Source organism: Eubalaena glacialis, chromosome 1 (genome assembly GCF_028564815.1).
Source record: "Eubalaena glacialis isolate mEubGla1 chromosome 1, mEubGla1.1.hap2.+ XY, whole genome shotgun sequence".
Lineage (NCBI taxonomy): Eukaryota > Metazoa > Chordata > Mammalia > Artiodactyla > Balaenidae > Eubalaena > Eubalaena glacialis.
In genome coordinates this window covers 93,801,583-93,819,440 of record NC_083716.1, presented here as the reverse complement: position 1 = coordinate 93,819,440, position 17,858 = coordinate 93,801,583, and the positions used below count along the sequence as shown (strand labels likewise).

Below are 17,858 nucleotides of genomic sequence, written 5' to 3'. Positions count from 1 at the left end.
CCGCAGCCCCCTGTCTGCCCGTGTGTCTCTCCACAGCTCCCTCCGGAAAAAGCCCCCCCCTCCGCCGTTTCGCCACGGCCGGGGGCGGGAGCGGGGGCGGGGGCCGGGGCCGCTTCTCCGGGCCTGCCGGCCACCAGGGCCGGGGTCCTGTGCTCGGCGGGCGGCGTGGGGGCAAGGGGGGGCCTTGCTGGGGCTAAGGGGCCGTGCCCACTCCATGGTGGCTCCCAGTGGCTTCGGGCCAGCTGCTGCCCGGCCGGAGGGCCGGCCCGGCCGTGGCCGGGCTGCGCCTAACTCCGCGTGGGCGGGCAGGGGGGGATGCCCAAGGGACCGCGGCCGCCGGGCCCTGAAGCCTCCGGGGCCGCGTCCCTGTGAGCGTCGAGCGGGATCTGCGGCGGGGCGCCAAGCGCCGACGGGCCTGGAGCGTCCCGCCCGCCCTGGGCTGCGAGGTGGCCCACCACTCCGCCACCCCCGGGTCCCCGAGGCCTCCTGTCGCCTGCCTGGGCGGGCGGCAGGGCCCTGCGGGAGAGGGCTGGCCGCCGGCATGGCGGTAAGGCGCAGGCGCCAGCGAAGCTGGGCCTCAAGAGGCACCGCGCGGGCCCCTCCTGCGTCTACGGCCATACCACCCTGAACGCGCCCGATCTCGTCTGATCTCGGAAGCTAAGCAGGGTCGGGCCTGGTTAGTACTTGGATGGGAGACCGCCTGGGAATACCGGGTGCTGTAGGCTTTTTGCCTCCCGCTCCGCCTTCTCCTTTAGTCGCCCGCCGCCTCCGCCCCCGCCCCCGCCCCCGCCCCCGCCGGGCACCGCTGCAGGCCCCACCTCCTCCGGCCCCTCCCACCACAGCGCGCCAGAGGGGGCGCTCTCCGCCTGCCTGGCCGGCCAGGCGGCCAGAAGGCGGCCCTGGAAGGCAGCCGCATCCCAGCCGCTCCCGGGGTGGCTGGCCTGAACCCAGACTCCGCCTCAGGCCCGGGTGCCGGCCGTGCGGCCCGCGAGCCCCTTGACCTGCACCTGGCCGCCCCCACCAGCGCCCAGCCCCGGCGCAGCCACCTATCTGCCGGTGTGTCTCTCCACAGCTCCCTCCGGAAAAAGCCCCCCCTCCGCCGTTTCGCCACGGCCGGGGGCGGGAGCGGGGGCGGGGGCCGGGGCCGGTGCTCCGGGCCGGCCGGCCACAAGGCGCCGGGTCCTGTGCTCGGCGGGTGGCGTGGGGGCAAGGGTGGCCTTGCTGGGGCTAAGGGGCCGTGCCGACTCAATGGTGGCTCCCAGTGGGTTAAGGGCCGACTGCCGTCGGGCAGGAGGGCCGGCCCGGGCTGCGGCTGGGCTGCGCCTAGCGCCGCGTGGGCGGGCAGAGGGGAGGCCCAAGGGACCGCGGGCCCCGGGCCCTGAAACCTCCGGGGCCACGTTCCTGTGAGCGACGTGCGGGATCTGGGGCGGGGCGCCAAGCGCCGAACGGTTTGGTGGGTCCCGCCCGCCCTGGGCTGGGAGGTCGCCGAACCCTCCGCCACCCCCCTGGTACCCGAGGCCGCCGTTGCCCTGCCTGGGCGGGCGGCGGGGCCCTGCCGGGGCGGGCTGGCCGCCGGGCTGGCGGGGAGGCGCAAGCGCCAGCGAAGCTGGGCCTCAAGAGGCACTCCGCGGGCCCCTTTTAACGTCTACGGCCATACCACCCTGAACGCGCCCGATCTCGTCTGATCTCGGAAGCTAAGCAGGGTCGGGCCTGGTTAGTACTTGGATGGGAGACCGCCTGGGAATACCGGGTGCTGTAGGCTTTTTGCCTCCCGCTCCGCCTTCTCCTTTAGTCGCCCGCGGCCTAGGCCGAGGCCGAGGCCGAGGCCGAGGCCGCTGCCTCCGCCCCCGCCCCCGCCCCCGCCGGGCAGCGCTGCAGGCCCCACCTCCTCCGGCCCCTCCCACCACAGCGCGCCAGAGGGGGCGCTCCGCGCCGGCCTGGCCGGCCAGGCGGCCAGAAGGCGGCCCTGGAAGGCAGCCGCCACCCCAGCCGCTCCCGTGGTGGCTGGCCCGGACCCAGACTCCGCCGCAGGCCGGGGTGCCGTCCGTGCGGCCCACGAAGCCCTCGACCTGCACTTGGCCGCCCCCACCGGAGCCCAGCCGCGCCGCAGCCCCCTGTCTGCCCGTGTGTCTCTCCACAGCTCCCTCCGGAAAAAGCCCACCCTTTGCCACTTCGCCACGGCCGAGAGTGGGAGCGGGGTCGTGGGCTGGGACCGGTTCGCTGGGCTGGCTAGACACCAGGCGCCGGGAACTTTGCTCGGCAGTTGGCGTGGGGGCAAGGGTGGCGTTGCTGTGTCTAAGGGGCCGTGCCGGCTCAATGGTGGCTCCCAGTGGCTTCGGGCCAACTGCCGTTGGGCAGGCGGGCCGGCCAGGCCGTGGCTGGGCTGCGCCTAGCACTGTGTGGATTGACAGGGTGGGGAATGCACAAGGGACCGAGGGCCACAGGCCCTTAAGCCTCCGGGGCCAAGTCCTGTGAGCGTTGAGCGGCTCTGGGGCGGAGGGCCAAGCGCCTACAGGCCTGGAGGGTCCCGCCTGACCTGAGCTGCGAAGTCGCCCACAACTCCACCACCCCCGGGCCCTCGAGGCCTCCTGTCGCTTGCCTGGGCGGACGGCAGGGCCGCGCCGGAGAGGGTTGGCTGCCGGGCTGGCGGTAAGTCGCCAGCACCAGCGAAGCTAAGCCTCAAGAGGCACACCGTGGCCCCCGCTGCATTCTACGGCCACACCTCCCTGAACGCACCACACCTCGTCTGATCTCGGAAGCTAATCAGGGTCTGGCCTGTTTCGTACCTGGATGGGAGACCACATGGGAATACCGAGTGCTGTAGGCTTTTTTGCCTCCCGCTCCGCCTTGACATTTAGTGGCCCGCGGCCGAGGCCGCCTCCGCCCCCGCTGAGCACCGCTGCAGGCCTCACCTCCTCACGTCCCTCCCAACACAGCGCGCCGGAGGGATCGCTCCCCGCCGAGCTGGCTGGACATGCGGCCAGAATGCGGCCCTGGAAGGCAGCCGCCACCCCAGCCGCTCCCGTGGTGGCTGGCCCGGACCCAGACTCCGCCGCAGGCCGGGGTGCCGTCCGTGCGGCCCGCGAGGCCCTCGACCTGCACTTGGCCGCCCCCACCGGAGCCCAGCCGCGCCGCAGCCCCCTGTCTGCCCGTGTGTCTCTCCACAGCTCCCTCCGGAAAAAGCCCCCCCTCCGCCGTTTCGCCACGGCCGGGGGCGGGAGCGGGGGCGGGGGCCGGGGCCGCTTCTCCGGGCCTGCCGTCCACCAGGGCCGGGGTCCTGTGCTCGGCGGGCGGCGTGGGGGCAAGGGGGGGCCTTGCTGGGGCTAAGGGGCCGTGCCCACTCCATGGTGGCTCCCAGTGGCTTCGGGCCAGCTGCTGCCCGGCCAGAGGGCCGGCCCGGCCGTGGCCGGGCTGCGCCTAACTCCGCGTGGGCGGGCAGGGGGGGATGCCCAAGGGACCGCGGCCGCCGGGCCCTGAAGCCTCCGGGGCCGCGTCCCTGTGAGCGTCGAGCGGGATCTGCGGCGGGGCGCCAAGCGCCGACGGGCCTGGAGCGTCCCGCCCGCCCTGGGCTGCGAGGTGGCCCACCACTCCGCCACCCCCGGGTCCCCGAGGCCTCCTGTCGCCTGCCTGGGCGGGCGGCAGGGCCCTGCGGGAGAGGGCTGGCCGCCGGCATGGCGGTAAGGCGCAGGCGCCAGCGAAGCTGGGCCTCAAGAGGCACCGCGCGGGCCCCTCCTGCGTCTACGGCCATACCACCCTGAACGCGCCCGATCTCGTCTGATCTCGGAAGCTAAGCAGGGTCGGGCCTGGTTAGTACTTGGATGGGAGACCGCCTGGGAATACCGGGTGCTGTAGGCTTTTTGCCTCCCGCTCCGCCTTCTCCTTTAGTCGCCCGCCGCCTCCGCCCCCGCCCCCGCCCCCGCCCCCGCCGGGCACCGCTGCAGGCCCCACCTCCTCCGGCCCCTCCCACCACAGCGCGCCAGAGGGGGCGCTCTCCGCCTGCCTGGCCGGCCAGGCGGCCAGAAGGCGGCCCTGGAAGGCAGCCGCATCCCAGCCGCTCCCGGGGTGGCTGGCCTGAACCCAGACTCCGCCTCAGGCCCGGGTGCCGGCCGTGCGGCCCGCGAGCCCCTTGACCTGCACCTGGCCGCCCCCACCAGCGCCCAGCCCCGGCGCAGCCACCTATCTGCCGGTGTGTCTCTCCACAGCTCCCTCCGGAAAAAGCCCCCCCTCCGCCGTTTCGCCACGGCCGGGGGCGGGAGCGGGGGCGGGGGCCGGGGCCGGTGCTCCGGGCCGGCCGGCCACAAGGCGCCGGGTCCTGTGCTCGGCGGGTGGCGTGGGGGCAAGGGTGGCCTTGCTGGGGCTAAGGGGCCGTGCCGACTCAATGGTGGCTCCCAGTGGGTTAAGGGCCGACTGCCGTCGGGCAGGAGGGCCGGCCCGGGCTGCGGCTGGGCTGCGCCTAGCGCCGCGTGGGCGGGCAGAGGGGAGGCCCAAGGGACCGCGGGCCCCGGGCCCTGAAGCCTCCGGGGCCACGTCCCTGTGAGCGACGTGCGGGATCTGGGGCGGGGCGCCAAGCGCCGAACGGTTTGGTGGGTCCCGCCCGCCCTGGGCTGGGAGGTCGCCGAACCCTCCGCCACCCCCCTGGTACCCGAGGCCGCCGTTGCCCTGCCTGGGCGGGCGGCGGGGCCCTGCCGGGGCGGGCTGGCCGCCGGGCTGGCGGGGAGGCGCAAGCGCGAGCGAAGCTGGGCCTCAAGAGGCACTCCGCGGGCCCCTTTTAACGTCTACGGCCATACCACCCTGAACGCGCCCGATCTCGTCTGATCTCGGAAGCTAAGCAGGGTCGGGCCTGGTTAGTACTTGGATGGGAGACCGCCTGGGAATACCGGGTGCTGTAGGCTTTTTGCCTCCCGCTCCGCCTTCTCCTTTAGTCGCCCGCGGCCTAGGCCGAGGCCGAGGCCGAGGCCGAGGCCGCTGCCTCCGCCCCCGCCCCCGCCCCCGCCGGGCAGCGCTGCAGGCCCCACCTCCTCCGGCCCCTCCCACCACAGCGCGCCAGAGGGGGCGCTCCGCGCCGGCCTGGCCGGCCAGGCGGCCAGAAGGCGGCCCTGGAAGGCAGCCGCCACCCCAGCCGCTCCCGTGGTGGCTGGCCCGGACCCAGACTCCGCCGCAGGCCGGGGTGCCGTCCGTGCGGCCCACGAAGCCCTCGACCTGCACTTGGCCGCCCCCACCGGAGCCCAGCCGCGCCGCAGCCCCCTGTCTGCCCGTGTGTCTCTCCACAGCTCCCTCCGGAAAAAGCCCACCCTTTGCCACTTCGCCACGGCCGAGAGTGGGAGCGGGGTCGTGGGCTGGGACCGGTTCGCTGGGCTGGCTAGACACCAGGCGCCGGGAACTTTGCTCGGCAGTTGGCGTGGGGGCAAGGGTGGCGTTGCTGTGTCTAAGGGGCCGTGCCGGCTCAATGGTGGCTCCCAGTGGCTTCGGGCCAACTGCCGTTGGGCAGGCGGGCCGGCCAGGCCGTGGCTGGGCTGCGCCTAGCACTGTGTGGATTGACAGGGTGGGGAATGCACAAGGGACCGAGGGCCACAGGCCCTTAAGCCTCCGGGGCCAAGTCCTGTGAGCGTTGAGCGGCTCTGGGGCGGAGGGCCAAGCGCCTACAGGCCTGGAGGGTCCCGCCTGACCTGAGCTGCGAAGTCGCCCACAACTCCACCACCCCCGGGCCCTCGAGGCCTCCTGTCGCTTGCCTGGGCGGACGGCAGGGCCGCGCCGGAGAGGGTTGGCTGCCGGGCTGGCGGTAAGTCGCCAGCACCAGCGAAGCTAAGCCTCAAGAGGCACACCGTGGCCCCCGCTGCATTCTACGGCCACACCTCCCTGAACGCACCACACCTCGTCTGATCTCGGAAGCTAATCAGGGTCTGGCCTGTTTCGTACCTGGATGGGAGACCACATGGGAATACCGAGTGCTGTAGGCTTTTTTGCCTCCCGCTCCGCCTTGACATTTAGTGGCCCGCGGCCGAGGCCGCCTCCGCCCCCGCTGAGCACCGCTGCAGGCCTCACCTCCTCACGTCCCTCCCAACACAGCGCGCCGGAGGGATCGCTCCCCGCCGAGCTGGCTGGACATGCGGCCAGAATGCGGCCCTGGAAGGCAGCCGCCACCCCAGCCGCTCCCGTGGTGGCTGGCCCGGACCCAGACTCCGCCGCAGGCCGGGGTGCCGTCCGTGCGGCCCGCGAGGCCCTCGACCTGCACTTGGCCGCCCCCACCGGAGCCCAGCCGCGCCGCAGCCCCCTGTCTGCCCGTGTGTCTCTCCACAGCTCCCTCCGGAAAAAGCCCCCCCCTCCGCCGTTTCGCCACGGCCGGGGGCGGGAGCGGGGGCGGGGGCCGGGGCCGCTTCTCCGGGCCTGCCGGCCACCAGGGCCGGGGTCCTGTGCTCGGCGGGCGGCGTGGGGGCAAGGGGGGGCCTTGCTGGGGCTAAGGGGCCGTGCCCACTCCATGGTGGCTCCCAGTGGCTTCGGGCCAGCTGCTGCCCGGCCGGAGGGCCGGCCCGGCCGTGGCCGGGCTGCGCCTAACTCCGCGTGGGCGGGCAGGGGGGGATGCCCAAGGGACCGCGGCCGCCGGGCCCTGAAGCCTCCGGGGCCGCGTCCCTGTGAGCGTCGAGCGGGATCTGCGGCGGGGCGCCAAGCGCCGACGGGCCTGGAGCGTCCCGCCCGCCCTGGGCTGCGAGGTGGCCCACCACTCCGCCACCCCCGGGTCCCCGAGGCCTCCTGTCGCCTGCCTGGGCGGGCGGCAGGGCCCTGCGGGAGAGGGCTGGCCGCCGGCATGGCGGTAAGGCGCAGGCGCCAGCGAAGCTGGGCCTCAAGAGGCACCGCGCGGGCCCCTCCTGCGTCTACGGCCATACCACCCTGAACGCGCCCGATCTCGTCTGATCTCGGAAGCTAAGCAGGGTCGGGCCTGGTTAGTACTTGGATGGGAGACCGCCTGGGAATACCGGGTGCTGTAGGCTTTTTGCCTCCCGCTCCGCCTTCTCCTTTAGTCGCCCGCCGCCTCCGCCCCCGCCCCCGCCCCCGCCCCCGCCGGGCACCGCTGCAGGCCCCACCTCCTCCGGCCCCTCCCACCACAGCGCGCCAGAGGGGGCGCTCTCCGCCTGCCTGGCCGGCCAGGCGGCCAGAAGGCGGCCCTGGAAGGCAGCCGCATCCCAGCCGCTCCCGGGGTGGCTGGCCTGAACCCAGACTCCGCCTCAGGCCCGGGTGCCGGCCGTGCGGCCCGCGAGCCCCTTGACCTGCACCTGGCCGCCCCCACCAGCGCCCAGCCCCGGCGCAGCCACCTATCTGCCGGTGTGTCTCTCCACAGCTCCCTCCGGAAAAAGCCCCCCCTCCGCCGTTTCGCCACGGCCGGGGGCGGGAGCGGGGGCGGGGGCCGGGGCCGGTGCTCCGGGCCGGCCGGCCACAAGGCGCCGGGTCCTGTGCTCGGCGGGTGGCGTGGGGGCAAGGGTGGCCTTGCTGGGGCTAAGGGGCCGTGCCGACTCAATGGTGGCTCCCAGTGGGTTAAGGGCCGACTGCCGTCGGGCAGGAGGGCCGGCCCGGGCTGCGGCTGGGCTGCGCCTAGCGCCGCGTGGGCGGGCAGAGGGGAGGCCCAAGGGACCGCGGGCCCCGGGCCCTGAAGCCTCCGGGGCCACGTCCCTGTGAGCGACGTGCGGGATCTGGGGCGGGGCGCCAAGCGCCGAACGGTTTGGTGGGTCCCGCCCGCCCTGGGCTGGGAGGTCGCCGAACCCTCCGCCACCCCCCTGGTACCCGAGGCCGCCGTTGCCCTGCCTGGGCGGGCGGCAGGGCCCTGCCGGGGCGGGCTGGCCGCCGGGCTGGCGGGGAGGCGCAAGCGCCAGCGAAGCTGGGCCTCAAGAGGCACTCCGCGGGCCCCTCTTAACGTCTACGGCCATACCACCCTGAACGCGCCCGATCTCGTCTGATCTCGGAAGCTAAGCAGGGTCGGGCCTGGTTAGTACTTGGATGGGAGACCGCCTGGGAATACCGGGTGCTGTAGGCTTTTTGCCTCCCGCTCCGCCTTCTCCTTTAGTCGCCCGCGGCCTAGGCCGAGGCCGAGGCCGAGGCCGAGGCCGCTGCCTCCGCCCCCGCCCCCGCCCCGGCCGGGCAGCGCTGCAGGCCCCACCTCCTCCGGCCCCTCCCACCACAGCGCGCCAGAGGGGGCGCTCCGCGCCGGCCTGGCCGGCCAGGCGGCCAGAAGGCGGCCCTGGAAGGCAGCCGCCACCCCAGCCGCTCCCGTGGTGGCTGGCCCGGACCCAGACTCCGCCGCAGGCCGGGGTGCCGTCCGTGCGGCCCACGAAGCCCTCGACCTGCACTTGGCCGCCCCCACCGGAGCCCAGCCGCGCCGCAGCCCCCTGTCTGCCCGTGTGTCTCTCCACAGCTCCCTCCGGAAAAAGCCCACCCTTTGCCACTTCGCCACGGCCGAGAGTGGGAGCGGGGTCGTGGGCTGGGACCGGTTCGCTGGGCTGGCTAGACACCAGGCGCCGGGAACTTTGCTCGGCAGTTGGCGTGGGGGCAAGGGTGGCGTTGCTGTGTCTAAGGGGCCGTGCCGGCTCAATGGTGGCTCCCAGTGGCTTCGGGCCAACTGCCGTTGGGCAGGCGGGCCGGCCAGGCCGTGGCTGGGCTGCGCCTAGCACTGTGTGGATTGACAGGGTGGGGAATGCACAAGGGACCGAGGGCCACAGGCCCTTAAGCCTCCGGGGCCAAGTCCTGTGAGCGTTGAGCGGCTCTGGGGCGGAGGGCCAAGCGCCTACAGGCCTGGAGGGTCCCGCCTGACCTGAGCTGCGAAGTCGCCCACAACTCCACCACCCCCGGGCCCTCGAGGCCTCCTGTCGCTTGCCTGGGCGGACGGCAGGGCCGCGCCGGAGAGGGTTGGCTGCCGGGCTGGCGGTAAGTCGCCAGCACCAGCGAAGCTAAGCCTCAAGAGGCACACCGTGGCCCCCGCTGCATTCTACGGCCACACCTCCCTGAACGCACCACACCTCGTCTGATCTCGGAAGCTAATCAGGGTCTGGCCTGTTTCGTACCTGGATGGGAGACCACATGGGAATACCGAGTGCTGTAGGCTTTTTTGCCTCCCGCTCCGCCTTGACATTTAGTGGCCCGCGGCCGAGGCCGCCTCCGCCCCCGCTGAGCACCGCTGCAGGCCTCACCTCCTCACGTCCCTCCCAACACAGCGCGCCGGAGGGATCGCTCCCCGCCGAGCTGGCTGGACATGCGGCCAGAATGCGGCCCTGGAAGGCAGCCGCCACCCCAGCCGCTCCCGTGGTGGCTGGCCCGGACCCAGACTCCGCCGCAGGCCGGGGTGCCGTCCGTGCGGCCCGCGAGGCCCTCGACCTGCACTTGGCCGCCCCCACCGGAGCCCAGCCGCGCCGCAGCCCCCTGTCTGCCCGTGTGTCTCTCCACAGCTCCCTCCGGAAAAAGCCCCCCCCTCCGCCGTTTCGCCACGGCCGGGGGCGGGAGCGGGGGCGGGGGCCGGGGCCGCTTCTCCGGGCCTGCCGGCCACCAGGGCCGGGGTCCTGTGCTCGGCGGGCGGCGTGGGGGCAAGGGGGGGCCTTGCTGGGGCTAAGGGGCCGTGCCCACTCCATGGTGGCTCCCAGTGGCTTCGGGCCAGCTGCTGCCCGGCCGGAGGGCCGGCCCGGCCGTGGCCGGGCTGCGCCTAACTCCGCGTGGGCGGGCAGGGGGGGATGCCCAAGGGACCGCGGCCGCCGGGCCCTGAAGCCTCCGGGGCCGCGTCCCTGTGAGCGTCGAGCGGGATCTGCGGCGGGGCGCCAAGCGCCGACGGGCCTGGAGCGTCCCGCCCGCCCTGGGCTGCGAGGTGGCCCACCACTCCGCCACCCCCGGGTCCCCGAGGCCTCCTGTCGCCTGCCTGGGCGGGCGGCAGGGCCCTGCGGGAGAGGGCTGGCCGCCGGCATGGCGGTAAGGCGCAGGCGCCAGCGAAGCTGGGCCTCAAGAGGCACCGCGCGGGCCCCTCCTGCGTCTACGGCCATACCACCCTGAACGCGCCCGATCTCGTCTGATCTCGGAAGCTAAGCAGGGTCGGGCCTGGTTAGTACTTGGATGGGAGACCGCCTGGGAATACCGGGTGCTGTAGGCTTTTTGCCTCCCGCTCCGCCTTCTCCTTTAGTCGCCCGCCGCCTCCGCCCCCGCCCCCGCCCCCGCCCCCGCCGGGCACCGCTGCAGGCCCCACCTCCTCCGGCCCCTCCCACCACAGCGCGCCAGAGGGGGCGCTCTCCGCCTGCCTGGCCGGCCAGGCGGCCAGAAGGCGGCCCTGGAAGGCAGCCGCATCCCAGCCGCTCCCGGGGTGGCTGGCCTGAACCCAGACTCCGCCTCAGGCCCGGGTGCCGGCCGTGCGGCCCGCGAGCCCCTTGACCTGCACCTGGCCGCCCCCACCAGCGCCCAGCCCCGGCGCAGCCACCTATCTGCCGGTGTGTCTCTCCACAGCTCCCTCCGGAAAAAGCCCCCCCTCCGCCGTTTCGCCACGGCCGGGGGCGGGAGCGGGGGCGGGGGCCGGGGCCGGTGCTCCGGGCCGGCCGGCCACAAGGCGCCGGGTCCTGTGCTCGGCGGGTGGCGTGGGGGCAAGGGTGGCCTTGCTGGGGCTAAGGGGCCGTGCCGACTCAATGGTGGCTCCCAGTGGGTTAAGGGCCGACTGCCGTCGGGCAGGAGGGCCGGCCCGGGCTGCGGCTGGGCTGCGCCTAGCGCCGCGTGGGCGGGCAGAGGGGAGGCCCAAGGGACCGCGGGCCCCGGGCCCTGAAGCCTCCGGGGCCACGTTCCTGTGAGCGACGTGCGGGATCTGGGGCGGGGCGCCAAGCGCCGAACGGTTTGGTGGGTCCCGCCCGCCCTGGGCTGGGAGGTCGCCGAACCCTCCGCCACCCCCCTGGTACCCGAGGCCGCCGTTGCCCTGCCTGGGCGGGCGGCGGGGCCCTGCCGGGGCGGGCTGGCCGCCGGGCTGGCGGGGAGGCGCAAGCGCCAGCGAAGCTGGGCCTCAAGAGGCACTCCGCGGGCCCCTTTTAACGTCTACGGCCATACCACCCTGAACGCGCCCGATCTCGTCTGATCTCGGAAGCTAAGCAGGGTCGGGCCTGGTTAGTACTTGGATGGGAGACCGCCTGGGAATACCGGGTGCTGTAGGCTTTTTGCCTCCCGCTCCGCCTTCTCCTTTAGTCGCCCGCGGCCTAGGCCGAGGCCGAGGCCAAGGCCGAGGCCGCTGCCTCCGCCCCCGCCCCCGCCCCCGCCGGGCAGCGCTGCAGGCCCCACCTCCTCCGGCCCCTCCCACCACAGCGCGCCAGAGGGGGCACTCCGCGCCGGCCTGGCCGGCCAGGCGGCCAGAAGGCGGCCCTGGAAGGCAGCCGCCACCCCAGCCGCTCCCGTGGTGGCTGGCCCGGACCCAGACTCCGCCGCAGGCCGGGGTGCCGTCCGTGCGGCCCACGAAGCCCTCGACCTGCACTTGGCCGCCCCCACCGGAGCCCAGCCGCGCCGCAGCCCCCTGTCTGCCCGTGTGTCTCTCCACAGCTCCCTCCGGAAAAAGCCCACCCTTTGCCACTTCGCCACGGCCGAGAGTGGGAGCGGGGTCGTGGGCTGGGACCGGTTCGCTGGGCTGGCTAGACACCAGGCGCCGGGAACTTTGCTCGGCAGTTGGCGTGGGGGCAAGGGTGGCGTTGCTGTGTCTAAGGGGCCGTGCCGGCTCAATGGTGGCTCCCAGTGGCTTCGGGCCAACTGCCGTTGGGCAGGCGGGCCGGCCAGGCCGTGGCTGGGCTGCGCCTAGCACTGTGTGGATTGACAGGGTGGGGAATGCACAAGGGACCGAGGGCCACAGGCCCTTAAGCCTCCGGGGCCAAGTCCTGTGAGCGTTGAGCGGCTCTGGGGCGGAGGGCCAAGCGCCTACAGGCCTGGAGGGTCCCGCCTGACCTGAGCTGCGAAGTCGCCCACAACTCCACCACCCCCGGGCCCTCGAGGCCTCCTGTCGCTTGCCTGGGCGGACGGCAGGGCCGCGCCGGAGAGGGTTGGCTGCCGGGCTGGCGGTAAGTCGCCAGCACCAGCGAAGCTAAGCCTCAAGAGGCACACCGTGGCCCCCGCTGCATTCTACGGCCACACCTCCCTGAACGCACCACACCTCGTCTGATCTCGGAAGCTAATCAGGGTCTGGCCTGTTTCGTACCTGGATGGGAGACCACATGGGAATACCGAGTGCTGTAGGCTTTTTTGCCTCCCGCTCCGCCTTGACATTTAGTGGCCCGCGGCCGAGGCCGCCTCCGCCCCCGCTGAGCACCGCTGCAGGCCTCACCTCCTCACGTCCCTCCCAACACAGCGCGCCGGAGGGATCGCTCCCCGCCGAGCTGGCTGGACATGCGGCCAGAATGCGGCCCTGGAAGGCAGCCGCCACCCCAGCCGCTCCCGTGGTGGCTGGCCCGGACCCAGACTCCGCCGCAGGCCGGGGTGCCGTCCGTGCGGCCCGCGAGGCCCTCGACCTGCACTTGGCCGCCCCCACCGGAGCCCAGCCGCGCCGCAGCCCCCTGTCTGCCCGTGTGTCTCTCCACAGCTCCCTCCGGAAAAAGCCCCCCCTCCGCCGTTTCGCCACGGCCGGGGGCGGGAGCGGGGGCGGGGGCCGGGGCCGCTTCTCCGGGCCTGCCGTCCACCAGGGCCGGGGTCCTGTGCTCGGCGGGCGGCGTGGGGGCAAGGGGGGGCCTTGCTGGGGCTAAGGGGCCGTGCCCACTCCATGGTGGCTCCCAGTGGCTTCGGGCCAGCTGCTGCCCGGCCGGAGGGCCGGCCCGGCCGTGGCCGGGCTGCGCCTAACTCCGCGTGGGCGGGCAGGGGGGGATGCCCAAGGGACCGCGGCCGCCGGGCCCTGAAGCCTCCGGGGCCGCGTCCCTGTGAGCGTCGAGCGGGATCTGCGGCGGGGCGCCAAGCGCCGACGGGCCTGGAGCGTCCCGCCCGCCCTGGGCTGCGAGGTGGCCCACCACTCCGCCACCCCCGGGTCCCCGAGGCCTCCTGTCGCCTGCCTGGGCGGGCGGCAGGGCCCTGCGGGAGAGGGCTGGCCGCCGGCATGGCGGTAAGGCGCAGGCGCCAGCGAAGCTGGGCCTCAAGAGGCACCGCGCGGGCCCCTCCTGCGTCTACGGCCATACCACCCTGAACGCGCCCGATCTCGTCTGATCTCGGAAGCTAAGCAGGGTCGGGCCTGGTTAGTACTTGGATGGGAGACCGCCTGGGAATACCGGGTGCTGTAGGCTTTTTGCCTCCCGCTCCGCCTTCTCCTTTAGTCGCCCGCCGCCTCCGCCCCCGCCCCCGCCCCCGCCCCCGCCGGGCACCGCTGCAGGCCCCACCTCCTCCGGCCCCTCCCACCACAGCGCGCCAGAGGGGGCGCTCTCCGCCTGCCTGGCCGGCCAGGCGGCCAGAAGGCGGCCCTGGAAGGCAGCCGCATCCCAGCCGCTCCCGGGGTGGCTGGCCTGAACCCAGACTCCGCCTCAGGCCCGGGTGCCGGCCGTGCGGCCCGCGAGCCCCTTGACCTGCACCTGGCCGCCCCCACCAGCGCCCAGCCCCGGCGCAGCCACCTATCTGCCGGTGTGTCTCTCCACAGCTCCCTCCGGAAAAAGCCCCCCCTCCGCCGTTTCGCCACGGCCGGGGGCGGGAGCGGGGGCGGGGGCCGGGGCCGGTGCTCCGGGCCGGCCGGCCACAAGGCGCCGGGTCCTGTGCTCGGCGGGTGGCGTGGGGGCAAGGGTGGCCTTGCTGGGGCTAAGGGGCCGTGCCGACTCAATGGTGGCTCCCAGTGGGTTAAGGGCCGACTGCCGTCGGGCAGGAGGGCCGGCCCGGGCTGCGGCTGGGCTGCGCCTAGCGCCGCGTGGGCGGGCAGAGGGGAGGCCCAAGGGACCGCGGGCCCCGGGCCCTGAAGCCTCCGGGGCCACGTCCCTGTGAGCGACGTGCGGGATCTGGGGCGGGGCGCCAAGCGCCGAACGGTTTGGTGGGTCCCGCCCGCCCTGGGCTGGGAGGTCGCCGAACCCTCCGCCACCCCCCTGGTACCCGAGGCCGCCGTTGCCCTGCCTGGGCGGGCGGCAGGGCCCTGCCGGGGCGGGCTGGCCGCCGGGCTGGCGGGGAGGCGCAAGCGCCAGCGAAGCTGGGCCTCAAGAGGCACTCCGCGGGCCCCTCTTAACGTCTACGGCCATACCACCCTGAACGCGCCCGATCTCGTCTGATCTCGGAAGCTAAGCAGGGTCGGGCCTGGTTAGTACTTGGATGGGAGACCGCCTGGGAATACCGGGTGCTGTAGGCTTTTTGCCTCCCGCTCCGCCTTCTCCTTTAGTCGCCCGCGGCCTAGGCCGAGGCCGAGGCCGAGGCCGAGGCCGCTGCCTCCGCCCCCGCCCCCGCCCCGGCCGGGCAGCGCTGCAGGCCCCACCTCCTCCGGCCCCTCCCACCACAGCGCGCCAGAGGGGGCGCTCCGCGCCGGCCTGGCCGGCCAGGCGGCCAGAAGGCGGCCCTGGAAGGCAGCCGCCACCCCAGCCGCTCCCGTGGTGGCTGGCCCGGACCCAGACTCCGCCGCAGGCCGGGGTGCCGTCCGTGCGGCCCACGAAGCCCTCGACCTGCACTTGGCCGCCCCCACCGGAGCCCAGCCGCGCCGCAGCCCCCTGTCTGCCCGTGTGTCTCTCCACAGCTCCCTCCGGAAAAAGCCCACCCTTTGCCACTTCGCCACGGCCGAGAGTGGGAGCGGGGTCGTGGGCTGGGACCGGTTCGCTGGGCTGGCTAGACACCAGGCGCCGGGAACTTTGCTCGGCAGTTGGCGTGGGGGCAAGGGTGGCGTTGCTGTGTCTAAGGGGCCGTGCCGGCTCAATGGTGGCTCCCAGTGGCTTCGGGCCAACTGCCGTTGGGCAGGCGGGCCGGCCAGGCCGTGGCTGGGCTGCGCCTAGCACTGTGTGGATTGACAGGGTGGGGAATGCACAAGGGACCGAGGGCCACAGGCCCTTAAGCCTCCGGGGCCAAGTCCTGTGAGCGTTGAGCGGCTCTGGGGCGGAGGGCCAAGCGCCTACAGGCCTGGAGGGTCCCGCCTGACCTGAGCTGCGAAGTCGCCCACAACTCCACCACCCCCGGGCCCTCGAGGCCTCCTGTCGCTTGCCTGGGCGGACGGCAGGGCCGCGCCGGAGAGGGTTGGCTGCCGGGCTGGCGGTAAGTCGCCAGCACCAGCGAAGCTAAGCCTCAAGAGGCACACCGTGGCCCCCGCTGCATTCTACGGCCACACCTCCCTGAACGCACCACACCTCGTCTGATCTCGGAAGCTAATCAGGGTCTGGCCTGTTTCGTACCTGGATGGGAGACCACATGGGAATACCGAGTGCTGTAGGCTTTTTTGCCTCCCGCTCCGCCTTGACATTTAGTGGCCCGCGGCCGAGGCCGCCTCCGCCCCCGCTGAGCACCGCTGCAGGCCTCACCTCCTCACGTCCCTCCCAACACAGCGCGCCGGAGGGATCGCTCCCCGCCGAGCTGGCTGGACATGCGGCCAGAATGCGGCCCTGGAAGGCAGCCGCCACCCCAGCCGCTCCCGTGGTGGCTGGCCCGGACCCAGACTCCGCCGCAGGCCGGGGTGCCGTCCGTGCGGCCCGCGAGGCCCTCGACCTGCACTTGGCCGCCCCCACCGGAGCCCAGCCGCGCCGCAGCCCCCTGTCTGCCCGTGTGTCTCTCCACAGCTCCCTCCGGAAAAAGCCCCCCCTCCGCCGTTTCGCCACGGCCGGGGGCGGGAGCGGGGGCGGGGGCCGGGGCCGCTTCTCCGGGCCTGCCGTCCACCAGGGCCGGGGTCCTGTGCTCGGCGGGCGGCGTGGGGGCAAGGGGGGGCCTTGCTGGGGCTAAGGGGCCGTGCCCACTCCATGGTGGCTCCCAGTGGCTTCGGGCCAGCTGCTGCCCGGCCGGAGGGCCGGCCCGGCCGTGGCCGGGCTGCGCCTAACTCCGCGTGGGCGGGCAGGGGGGGATGCCCAAGGGACCGCGGCCGCCGGGCCCTGAAGCCTCCGGGGCCGCGTCCCTGTGAGCGTCGAGCGGGATCTGCGGCGGGGCGCCAAGCGCCGACGGGCCTGGAGCGTCCCGCCCGCCCTGGGCTGCGAGGTGGCCCACCACTCCGCCACCCCCGGGTCCCCGAGGCCTCCTGTCGCCTGCCTGGGCGGGCGGCAGGGCCCTGCGGGAGAGGGCTGGCCGCCGGCATGGCGGTAAGGCGCAGGCGCCAGCGAAGCTGGGCCTCAAGAGGCACCGCGCGGGCCCCTCCTGCGTCTACGGCCATACCACCCTGAACGCGCCCGATCTCGTCTGATCTCGGAAGCTAAGCAGGGTCGGGCCTGGTTAGTACTTGGATGGGAGACCGCCTGGGAATACCGGGTGCTGTAGGCTTTTTGCCTCCCGCTCCGCCTTCTCCTTTAGTCGCCCGCCGCCTCCGCCCCCGCCCCCGCCCCCGCCCCCGCCGGGCACCGCTGCAGGCCCCACCTCCTCCGGCCCCTCCCACCACAGCGCGCCAGAGGGGGCGCTCTCCGCCTGCCTGGCCGGCCAGGCGGCCAGAAGGCGGCCCTGGAAGGCAGCCGCATCCCAGCCGCTCCCGGGGTGGCTGGCCTGAACCCAGACTCCGCCTCAGGCCCGGGTGCCGGCCGTGCGGCCCGCGAGCCCCTTGACCTGCACCTGGCCGCCCCCACCAGCGCCCAGCCCCGGCGCAGCCACCTATCTGCCGGTGTGTCTCTCCACAGCTCCCTCCGGAAAAAGCCCCCCCTCCGCCGTTTCGCCACGGCCGGGGGCGGGAGCGGGGGCGGGGGCCGGGGCCGGTGCTCCGGGCCGGCCGGCCACAAGGCGCCGGGTCCTGTGCTCGGCGGGTGGCGTGGGGGCAAGGGTGGCCTTGCTGGGGCTAAGGGGCCGTGCCGACTCAATGGTGGCTCCCAGTGGGTTAAGGGCCGACTGCCGTCGGGCAGGAGGGCCGGCCCGGGCTGCGGCTGGGCTGCGCCTAGCGCCGCGTGGGCGGGCAGAGGGGAGGCCCAAGGGACCGCGGGCCCCGGGCCCTGAAGCCTCCGGGGCCACGTCCCTGTGAGCGACGTGCGGGATCTGGGGCGGGGCGCCAAGCGCCGAACGGTTTGGTGTGTCCCGCCCGCCCTGGGCTGGGAGGTCGCCGAACCCTCCGCCACCCCCCTGGTACCCGAGGCCGCCGTTGCCCTGCCTGGGCGGGCGGCAGGGCCCTGCCGGGGCGGGCTGGCCGCCGGGCTGGCGGGGAGGCGCAAGCGCCAGCGAAGCTGGGCCTCAAGAGGCACTCCGCGGGCCCCTCTTAACGTCTACGGCCATACCACCCTGAACGCGCCCGATCTCGTCTGATCTCGGAAGCTAAGCAGGGTCGGGCCTGGTTAGTACTTGGATGGGAGACCGCCTGGGAATACCGGGTGCTGTAGGCTTTTTGCCTCCCGCTCCGCCTTCTCCTTTAGTCGCCCGCGGCCTAGGCCGAGGCCGAGGCCGAGGCCGAGGCCGCTGCCTCCGCCCCCGCCCCCGCCCCGGCCGGGCAGCGCTGCAGGCCCCACCTCCTCCGGCCCCTCCCACCACAGCGCGCCAGAGGGGGCGCTCCGCGCCGGCCTGGCCGGCCAGGCGGCCAGAAGGCGGCCCTGGAAGGCAGCCGCCACCCCAGCCGCTCCCGTGGTGGCTGGCCCGGACCCAGACTCCGCCGCAGGCCGGGGTGCCGTCCGTGCGGCCCACGAAGCCCTCGACCTGCACTTGGCCGCCCCCACCGGAGCCCAGCCGCGCCGCAGCCCCCTGTCTGCCCGTGTGTCTCTCCACAGCTCCCTCCGGAAAAAGCCCACCCTTTGCCACTTCGCCACGGCCGAGAGTGGGAGCGGGGTCGTGGG

General features: G+C 74.5%; 12 non-coding genes and 5 pseudogenes across 12 annotated transcripts; all 17 read left to right on the top strand.

Annotated features, from left to right (window-relative positions):
• Positions 1-606: 606 nt before the first annotated feature.
• Positions 607-725, top strand: LOC133103493 (5S ribosomal RNA). Its single transcript, XR_009703299.1, has one exon. It is a non-coding gene; the product is annotated as a 5S ribosomal RNA (ribosomal RNA).
• Positions 726-1,643: 918 nt separating this feature from the next.
• On the top strand, positions 1,644-1,762 carry LOC133103486 (5S ribosomal RNA). Its single transcript, XR_009703297.1, has one exon. It is a non-coding gene; the product is annotated as a 5S ribosomal RNA (ribosomal RNA).
• A 946-nt stretch (positions 1,763-2,708) lies between these two features.
• On the top strand, positions 2,709-2,827 carry LOC133078156 (5S ribosomal RNA; annotated as a pseudogene).
• A 909-nt stretch (positions 2,828-3,736) lies between these two features.
• LOC133103480 (5S ribosomal RNA) lies at positions 3,737-3,855 on the top strand. Its single transcript, XR_009703295.1, has one exon. It is a non-coding gene; the product is annotated as a 5S ribosomal RNA (ribosomal RNA).
• Positions 3,856-4,773: 918 nt separating this feature from the next.
• LOC133103477 (5S ribosomal RNA) lies at positions 4,774-4,892 on the top strand. The gene has a single exon (XR_009703294.1). It is a non-coding gene; the product is annotated as a 5S ribosomal RNA (ribosomal RNA).
• Positions 4,893-5,838: 946 nt separating this feature from the next.
• On the top strand, positions 5,839-5,957 carry LOC133078150 (5S ribosomal RNA; annotated as a pseudogene).
• Positions 5,958-6,867: 910 nt separating this feature from the next.
• LOC133103467 (5S ribosomal RNA) lies at positions 6,868-6,986 on the top strand. The gene has a single exon (XR_009703292.1). It is a non-coding gene; the product is annotated as a 5S ribosomal RNA (ribosomal RNA).
• A 918-nt stretch (positions 6,987-7,904) lies between these two features.
• LOC133103462 (5S ribosomal RNA) lies at positions 7,905-8,023 on the top strand. The gene has a single exon (XR_009703291.1). It is a non-coding gene; the product is annotated as a 5S ribosomal RNA (ribosomal RNA).
• Positions 8,024-8,969: 946 nt separating this feature from the next.
• On the top strand, positions 8,970-9,088 carry LOC133078143 (5S ribosomal RNA; annotated as a pseudogene).
• A 910-nt stretch (positions 9,089-9,998) lies between these two features.
• On the top strand, positions 9,999-10,117 carry LOC133103456 (5S ribosomal RNA). The gene has a single exon (XR_009703290.1). It is a non-coding gene; the product is annotated as a 5S ribosomal RNA (ribosomal RNA).
• Positions 10,118-11,035: 918 nt separating this feature from the next.
• LOC133103453 (5S ribosomal RNA) lies at positions 11,036-11,154 on the top strand. The gene has a single exon (XR_009703289.1). It is a non-coding gene; the product is annotated as a 5S ribosomal RNA (ribosomal RNA).
• A 946-nt stretch (positions 11,155-12,100) lies between these two features.
• On the top strand, positions 12,101-12,219 carry LOC133078137 (5S ribosomal RNA; annotated as a pseudogene).
• Positions 12,220-13,128: 909 nt separating this feature from the next.
• Positions 13,129-13,247, top strand: LOC133103449 (5S ribosomal RNA). Its single transcript, XR_009703288.1, has one exon. It is a non-coding gene; the product is annotated as a 5S ribosomal RNA (ribosomal RNA).
• Positions 13,248-14,165: 918 nt separating this feature from the next.
• LOC133103444 (5S ribosomal RNA) lies at positions 14,166-14,284 on the top strand. The gene has a single exon (XR_009703287.1). It is a non-coding gene; the product is annotated as a 5S ribosomal RNA (ribosomal RNA).
• Positions 14,285-15,230: 946 nt separating this feature from the next.
• On the top strand, positions 15,231-15,349 carry LOC133078126 (5S ribosomal RNA; annotated as a pseudogene).
• Positions 15,350-16,258: 909 nt separating this feature from the next.
• Positions 16,259-16,377, top strand: LOC133103437 (5S ribosomal RNA). The gene has a single exon (XR_009703285.1). It is a non-coding gene; the product is annotated as a 5S ribosomal RNA (ribosomal RNA).
• A 918-nt stretch (positions 16,378-17,295) lies between these two features.
• LOC133103431 (5S ribosomal RNA) lies at positions 17,296-17,414 on the top strand. The gene has a single exon (XR_009703284.1). It is a non-coding gene; the product is annotated as a 5S ribosomal RNA (ribosomal RNA).
• Positions 17,415-17,858: the final 444 nt, after the last annotated feature.